The sequence below is a fragment of the Oryzias melastigma genome, linkage group LG11 (assembly GCF_002922805.2).
Source record: "Oryzias melastigma strain HK-1 linkage group LG11, ASM292280v2, whole genome shotgun sequence".
Lineage (NCBI taxonomy): Eukaryota > Metazoa > Chordata > Actinopteri > Beloniformes > Adrianichthyidae > Oryzias > Oryzias melastigma.
Window position 1 is genome coordinate 2586471 of NC_050522.1, and position 8756 is coordinate 2595226.

At 38.2% G+C, this 8756-nt stretch overlaps 1 protein-coding gene across 2 annotated transcripts in view; it reads right to left on the reverse strand.

The window, feature by feature from the left end:
- The window catches only part of st3gal1l3 (ST3 beta-galactoside alpha-2,3-sialyltransferase 1, like 3), a 77085-nt gene that overhangs the window by 34462 nt on the left and 33867 nt on the right, over nucleotides 1–8756 (reverse strand). Inside the window, exon 2 of one of the 2 annotated variants that reach the window (XM_024257937.2) lies at nucleotides 1119–1222. The exons of the other annotated variant lie outside the window; for it this stretch is intronic. The gene's annotated coding sequence lies outside the window, so the exon portion shown is untranslated. The remainder of the gene's footprint in view (nucleotides 1–1118; nucleotides 1223–8756) is intronic. 2 annotated transcript variants of the gene reach the window in all.

Here is an 8756-nt window from a genome sequence, read left to right on the forward strand (position 1 = left end):
AGTATCTTCGTGTGCTAACTCATTTTTTTTCTCAGAAATGTCTTGATCTGCCTTTGTTCCATTAAAAAGTTAAGAGTCTGGTGGGTTTTAAAGTCAATTTGTAGAGATATGTAATAAAGTCTGATAACATTTAACCTGTTGATCAGAGAAAACAAAATAAAAAAAACTTGACAAATTATCATCAATTGTAGAAAAAATGTTTCGTGTTTCCACATTTCAGTTAAAAGTTTTTTGGTTCTGCCTTAACCAAACATTTTCTCGAATGTTTAAATTCATTATTCTTTATGCTGTATTAATTTTGTTACTACTCCTTGTTTTTATTAGCATTTTTATTTTGTCAGTCAATATGTTGATTTATTTTTACCTCTTAAACTCTAGTATCTCTTGCACTTACTCCATTCTTTCTTACTACTTTAAAACTGTGAGCACATGTGGATGAGTGAGAAAACATGTGGACAGTTTGGAATTAAATGAAAAAATGACATTTTTGAATTGAATTGGAATTATGAATTTAAAATGCTGCATGAATAAGTTTGATGTGACAATGAGCTTCAGTGGAGTATTTTACATCAAGTTCTGTAATTTATCTGCAGTATTAAAGGTTGAACCAGGTCAACACATGAGCCTTATTAAAAAAAATCACATATACTTTTGGTTAGCTGGAAACTTTTTAAGCGAATGTTTTCTGTTTCTGAGACAGATGAAGCAGTACGGCATGCTGCGAGGCCAAAGACACGCTGGGCTGAAAACGTCTGACCCCTCCCACTTGAAGTGGGACAACCAATGGACTCTATGCACAGAGCTGTGTGACGTATTTCTGGTTTAGAATAAGACCGCTCACTCTCTTCCGGCTGTGGCTAACTAACTTGGCAAATCTCTGTGTACTTTCCCTGGTACTGGTTTATTTTCATTATTTCTTATATTGTATGATAGTTTTTGATTATGTTTATACACAATGACATCCAAAAAGACAAAGTTTGCCTTCCTGAAACACCAAACACCCCACACTCACAAAACGCTAACATTTACTGTACGATCATGTGACTTCTTGGGATGAAACGTAGCTCTGTTAGAACATTTGAAACCTGTTCAACAGAACTTTTTATGTGTAAACCTACTTTGAAGTGACTTTCGGATTACTGATCGTACTCTCAGCTGATGATGAGGAGCTTCTGCCTTCTTCGTGGAGCGATAGCGGCGTGCGCTAACGGTAACCTCGCCTCTGTTGAGACATAGGAAAGTAATCACGTCTCAGACTGATTCTACCTGACACTGAAAATTACATTTACAAAAGTTTAGAAACACTCGGCTTTGGAGTAACTGAAACACAACTAACGGGTCATAAAGATAAAGACAGCGATAATCAGACGTGTCTTTCATACTAGCTAGCATTAGCCCAAATGAAAAGTGACAACGGTATTCACAAGTAGTTTTGCAAAGACTGCAGTCAGTTCTGAAGTTTTTTTCTTGGCTGCACGGACCCGGAGGGAAGTTTAAGGTTAGAATTACGGTTCCGGTTCGTGTTTATGCTCCAAATGGTAGATAAATCTCGAGGATCCCACTCCCGGCGGGGGGAGGAGACCGCCGGGCCCAGGAGACCGGCACCCAAGAGACTAGACCACCAGGCCGAGGTTCCCCGCCCCCCCCAGGGATGGGGTAGGGGACAGAAGGTCGAAGGTCCCGCCTTCCTTGTGTGATGCTTGCGTGTTTGCTTGTTAGAGTGTATATTTGTGGTGTTAGAGGTGTATGTTTTAAAGGATGCAGTTAAAATCGGTGAGAAGGCCTTAACAGGGCATCTCCTGATTGCTCGCAGAGATGCCCCGTCACCCTCCCACCAGCGGCCCTACATGTCTATGGTGCGGTTAAAATTGGCGGAAGGGGCACTGAAAGGACATCGACTGTTTGCTGGCGGTGATGTCCAAGCACCCCCCCACCAAGGGTTTTCATCATCCTTTCATTGAGACTGATTACTCTGGAAATGCTTTCCAATGTCATGTAATGTGAAGACAGCATTACTGTATGCGTCATGCATGACATTTTGAAAACTAGAATTTAGTTAAAAAAAAACACTGAATATGCACTTTTCACTGTTTACATGCAACCATTCACAGCATTGTACAAATGAAAAAAAAAAGGGAAAAAAAAACTCGTTTTATTTCAGTAAACCTTACTGAAGTAGTTTTGAATCTGAAAATACTGTAAAACAGACAGTTCTGCAAATCAGTCATGGAGAGTAGACTCTCCCGTCTGTCTGGACACATTTTCCTCTACATCCCAGTGAATATCAGCTCTATCAATGCACTGAGGAAAGAATCTTCTTGAAAAGTGGATCAACCAGAACTCTACTGTGATGTCATCACCAGCTGCATTTATGACCTCTACCAGGTCATTTGGGTATGTGGACGCTGATCATAAACCTTCACCTCCAGGAAGAGAAAAACTCCTAAATGAGATCCAGAAATGGAGAGAAGGGAGGAAGATACTCCACCAGCATCCTGTCATGTTCTGACTACAGGCCAGTTTCTCTCCTTCCTCAATTTTCAAAAATATTGGGAAAAATTGTTAATGATAAGTTACTGGTATTCATTAATAAACACAACTTATTCAATGATAGACAATATGGATTTAGAGAAAAGAGATCAACATCACTAGGAATTATCAATGCTGTCGAGGAAATCACCGATGCTCTGGATAAAAAAAAATTTACTGCTGGAGTATTTCTGGATTTAAAAAAAGCCTTTGATACAATAGACCATACCATTCTACTCAATAAATTAGAAAAATATGGCATAAGAGGGGTAGCCTTAAACTGGATTAGAAGTTATCTGAAGGGGAGAAAACAGTTTGTCATGATAGGTCCATCACCATCAGAGACTAGAGTGATTGATTGTGGTGTTCCACAAGGATCAATATTAGGTCCTACTTTGTTTAATTTGTATGTAAATGATATATTTAATGTTTCAAGGGTAGTAAAGTTAGTGTTGTTTGCAGAAGATACTCGTATATTTTTTTCTAGTGATGATTGCGATGGACTGATTAATATGATAAATATTGAGTTAAATAGGTTTAAAAAGTGGTTGGATTATAAAAAATTATCTCTTAATGTAGGCAAAACAAAAGTAATGTTCTTTGGAAATCATAAATTCAGTTCAAAGTATGTAATAAAAATCAATGAGATCACAGTGGAGAGGGTAACTGAGCTTAAATTCTTAGGAATTATTATGGATAGTAAATTGTGTTGGAAACCATACATCAGACACACACAAACTAAAGTATCTCAAAGTATCTCAATTATCAATAAATGTAAGCATATATTGAAATATAATTCTAGATATTTACTATATTGCTCCTTAGTTTTACCTTATATTACTTGTTGTATAGAGATTTGGGGAAACAATTATAAAAGTTCGCTGCATTCTTTTTTTATACTTCAAAAACATGCCATTAGAACTATTCATAAAGATGGTTATCTTGAACACTCAAATCCACTATTTATTCAGTCCAAAATCCTTAAATTGTACGACCTGGTCAAATTTCAAACAGCTCAACTTATCTACAAAGACAGCAACAACAAACTCCCTGCCAGTATTCAAAAAATGTTTATTGTACGCTGGAAGTGTACACTGGAAGCGAAAGAAAAAGCTCTGGAGGAAAAAGTCCTGGATTTGGAATCAAGATCTAGATGGAACAACTTGAGACTTGTCAACTTACCAGAGGGAGCTGAAGAACAGGATCCCTGTCTGTTCTTGGAAAAGTGGCTTCCAGAAGCGCTCGGTACCGAAAAGCTTCAAACTCCGCTGATTACAGAAAGAGTGCACCGAATCGAACTGCGGAGAGACGGCGACGCTCCACCTCACATTCTCATCATGAGATTCCTCAACTACAAGGACAAGCTGGCTGTTGTCTCCGCGGGCCAAAAAGGATGTTCGTCACAAGGAGCAGCGAGTTCGGTTTTACCTGGACCTGGCAGCAGGAGTACACCAGCTTCAAAAACAATTCGACTCAGTTCAAGAGGATCTGCGCAAACTGGGGATAAAGCACGGAGTGATCCACCCGGTGAAGTTACTGGTGACTTACGAGGGTAAGACTCGCGCTTTTAAAACATCGGTGGAGGCTCGAGAGTTTCTGAAGAAGATCCAGAAAAACTCTGAATGAAAGTGACAATCCAATTACTCTTCTTTCAGTTGTGAGAAACAGTTAACATGGTAAAACAATACTTAAAACTGACACAATGTGTGATCTTTGTTTTTCCTTTCTTCTTCTTTCTCTTAATTATTATTACTTTGGGGAAATTTTTCTTTTTTGTAACTACTTGCAAGGTATCTGTGAAACTTGGGAGCGAAGTGAAATTTTCAGTCAAAGCGCGACCAGCAGCGGCGTTTATGTTTGGTCTGAGGGACGTGGACAGACTGCTCCTCATGGAAAGAGGATCAGACACCAGCGATGGCGGGAGACACAAAGTGGGATGAGGGAAACCCATTAAGTTGGGCAAATGGGGTTATGGGTGTTCGGGTTTGTTGTGTTGGATGTCCTCTCTGATATCCAGGTTAGTTAGGCTTCTCTTTAAAAAAAAAAGTTCATTATATATATTTTTGGTTTGTTTGTTTGCTCAAAAAAGACCTTCTTCTAAACATAATTTAAAATGCAAGGAGTAGATCTAAACTTTGTAACATGGAACTGCAGGGGATTACGTTCCAAAAAGGTCAAAAAAGTAATTAATATAAAAGATATGGATTCCAAAATAGTGTTTCTTCAAGAGACACACCTTCTGGAAGAGGATGAAAAAAGAATTGGACAAAGGTGCAGAATTTTCCTCCTGAGCAAGAGGAGTGAGGACTCTTGTTCAAATCCGTTCCTTTCCATGTAAGTAATGTTATTAAAGACAAGAGGGGCAGATACTTAATAATACAAGGGTCGTTATTGTTAGAAAAACTAAATTTGGTTAATATTTATGGTCCCAATTCTGACGATTTTAAGTTTTATGATGACCTGTTTCTCTCGCTCTCAGCGCTTCCAGGACACAATATAATCGCTGGGGACTTTAATTGTACCTTGTATCCAAGCCGGGATAGATCCACTGGAACAGATCAAACCCATAACAACTGTAGACTGAGCATCCTGAGATCCATGAAAGAACTAAAACTGCTAGATATCTGGAGAGAATTAAATCAGGAAACCAAGGCATATTCATGCTATTCTGCAACATTTCAAACATATTCACGTATAGGTCATTTCTTAATTTCCTCAGAATTGATGTCCAAAATCCCAAAATGTACATACGACAATATTGTAATATCGATCATGCTCCATGCTGCTTAATATACCGGGATGAAAAAATATCCAGTGATCCCCCTAGATGGTGATTTCACCACAAATGGCTTCAGGAGGAACAGTTTGTTAAATACCTTGGCAAACAAATAGAAGAGTTTTTCTACTTCAACAAAGATCAAACTTCAGCCTGTGTTAGATGGGATGCCTTTAAGGTGTGAAAATAATTAGCTACACAAGCTATAAAAATAAGAAAGAAAAACAGGATCTTTCACAATTGGAAAACAAAATAAAATGCACACAACAAAAAGTTTTTGAAAAGAAGGATCCAGAAGTAGAAAAGGAGTTATTACTCCTAAGAGCAGAATATGACAAACAGTCCAGTAACAGGGCTGCATCGAGTCTGTTAAGATTAAAATATTCAACGAACAAGGAGACAAGGCTGGGAAATTATTAGGATGGCAGATTAAACAACTGGAAACTAAAACCTCTATCACTTCAATTATATAAAATGAAAAAAAAACTTAGTAAATCCGAAGGATATCAATGAGGCTTTCAGAGAGTTCTACCAGAAACTCTATGATGCACAAGGGAACTGCACTGCAAATGACATCAATAGTTTTCTAAATAATCTGAATATTCCAGTTATCTCTAATGAAAATAATGTAGAAATCGCTCAAACTATTGACAATATGAAATCAGGAAAAAGTCCAGGCCCAGATGGTATTCCAATTGAAATATATAAAAAGTTTAAGGATAAATTGCTAGCACCTCTTCTGGAAATGTTCACAGAGGCATTTGAAAAAGATTGTCTTCCGCCCTCCATGAATCAAGCCCTAATTACTTTACTGCCAAAACCAGGTAAACCATCCAATTAATGTGAAAATATGAGACCTATCAGTTTACTGAATTCTGATCTTAAAATTATTTGCAAATTGTTAGCAAGGCGGCTTCAAAAAATCCTGCCACATATAATAAATAGAGATCAGAATGGTTTTGTTGCTAGAAGACTAGGATCTCACAATGTGAGAAGAGTCTTGAATATAATCTACCACAAGAGAGAAAACAAAGATACTGCGCTCCTATCGCTGGACGCAGTAAAGGCATTCGATAGGGTCGAATGGCCCTATCTGTTCAGCATCTTAGAAAGGTTTGGATGTGGATCCAACTTTATAAAGTGGATCAAGATATTGTATAAAAACTCAACAGCAGAAGTTTTGACAAATAGAAGTTTTTCAAAGCCAATTCAAATTAAGAGGGGATGTTGTCAAGGATGTCCCCTCTCTCCTTTGCTTTTTATTTTGTCAATAGAACCCCTCACAGCAGCAACTCGTGCACAAACGCAGATAACTGGAATCATTGTAGGGCCCACTGAACACAAAATCTCCTTGTTTGCAGACGATGTTATTCTGTTTTTAAGTAATCTTGCTTTATCAATCCCAGCGGTGCTGGAAGTGATTCAATCATTTGGGAATATTTCAGGATATAAAGTGAATAATTCAAAATCCTCAATTTTAATGTTAAATTCTATGGAAAGGCAAAACCCCACTTCAAAAACATCTCGCTTCAAAGTAGTAGAAAATTTTGAATACTTGGGATTCATAATTATCGACTACAAGCGGCTGAAATGAGTTTTCTCTGGGCGCTCCCTTAGAGATGAGGAGCCCCTAGAGAGCTTGGAGTAGAGCCGCTTCTCCTCCACATCCAGAGGAGCCAGCAGAGATGGTTCGGGCATCTGGTCCGGATGCCTCCCTGGTGAGGTGTTCCGGGCATGTCCCACTGGGCGGAGGCCCTGGGGAAGACCCAGGACAAGCTGGAGAGACTATGTTTCTTGGCTGGTCTGGGAACGCCTCGGGGTCCAGCCAGAGGAGCTGGAGGAAGTGGCCGGGGGGAGGGAAGTCTGGGCACCTTTGCTTAGACTGCTGCCCCTGCGACCCGGTCCCGGATGAAGCGGAAGAAGATGGATGGGAGTCATTATTGTGCCAAAGCTGGATCAAGTTGTCAAACTTAACTACGATTATTTAAAAGAAAAAAAATCAAGACTCAATAGATAGGTGGATGAGGCTGCCCATAACTATACTGGGAAGAATAAGTATTCTGAAAATGAATATATTGCCTAGACTATTATACTTATTCCAAAATATTCCCTTGGCACCCCTCCAGAATTATTCGCTTGGTTAAAGAAAATTACAGTAGCCTTTATTTGGGACAACAGAAAACCCAGACTCCGCCTTACCTTGCTCCATCTACCATTTGACTGAGGGGGGCTAAAGTGCCCTAACTTTGAGTTTTACTTTTGGGCCACACAACTGCACTCTGTTATGTTTTATTTTTCTAATGAGAATAACCCACACTGGGTACAAATCGAATCCCACAATTTAAATATACCTTTACCTTCATTCATATATTCTGACAAAATAAAGACATTACAAAAACAAATCAAAAACCCCTTCTTGAAGCACATGATGAAGGTCTGGTACGATGTCAAAAAATATTTAAAAGAAGAAAACCCTCTGTCACAGTCTAGCCCAATCTGGGGTAATCAGCTCTTTGTGCCAAGAAGATCGGATGCAACATTAAAAATGTGGGCATCCAAAGGACTTAAAACTATTATCTGTACCCATCGCTGTCCAACACTTTTATGTTCTTAGGGGAACTCAAATCTACCTTCAATCTTGATAAAAAAAACACTACTTTAAATATCTTCAGTTAAGAAGTTTTGTGAGCACAAACCAAAAGGATCTTAACAAAGTACCTCTCTCACAGTTAGAAACTCTAATGGTTAAAAACAAATTAAGAAAAGGCATTATTTCAGACCTTTATAACCTGTTGATATCTAATGCATCAGAAAATTCAGAAGGTAAATTAAAATCATGGAATGATGACTTGTCTCTCAATATTAATGAAAACGATTGGACAAGGTCATGTGCTAAGGTACACACTATGTCTATTAATAGCCGATTAAGAATATTACAGTTTAAATGGTTAATGCGTCTATATGCTACTCCAGTGCAACTAAATAAATACAATAAGAACGTACCAGATGTTTGTGTGAAATGTGGAGAAAAAGGAACATTAAAACATTGTATGTGGGAGTGTCACCAAATACAAAGGTTTTTGGAAGAAGTTAAAATCACTATAGAAAAAATAATCTCAAAACAACTTACATTGAGTCCTGCCTTGTTCCTATTGGCTATGTATCCAGTCAAACATCATTTTTGAAAAACAGAGACTACATTTATAGATACCAGTTTTTTAACAGCTAAAAGATGTATCGCACAGGCTTGGAAAGGTATCAACAGTCCCAGCATAAACCAGTGGCTTAAGCAAATGTTATATTGCCTTCCCTTAGAAAGAATAATGTATATTCACAAAACCAAACCACACCTGTTTGAGGAAATTTGGGGACCCTTTATCAATTATATTAAAAATCTAGACCCAACAGATGATCCAACAGATGTTTGATTTGAACTGCTTAAAATTTTAAG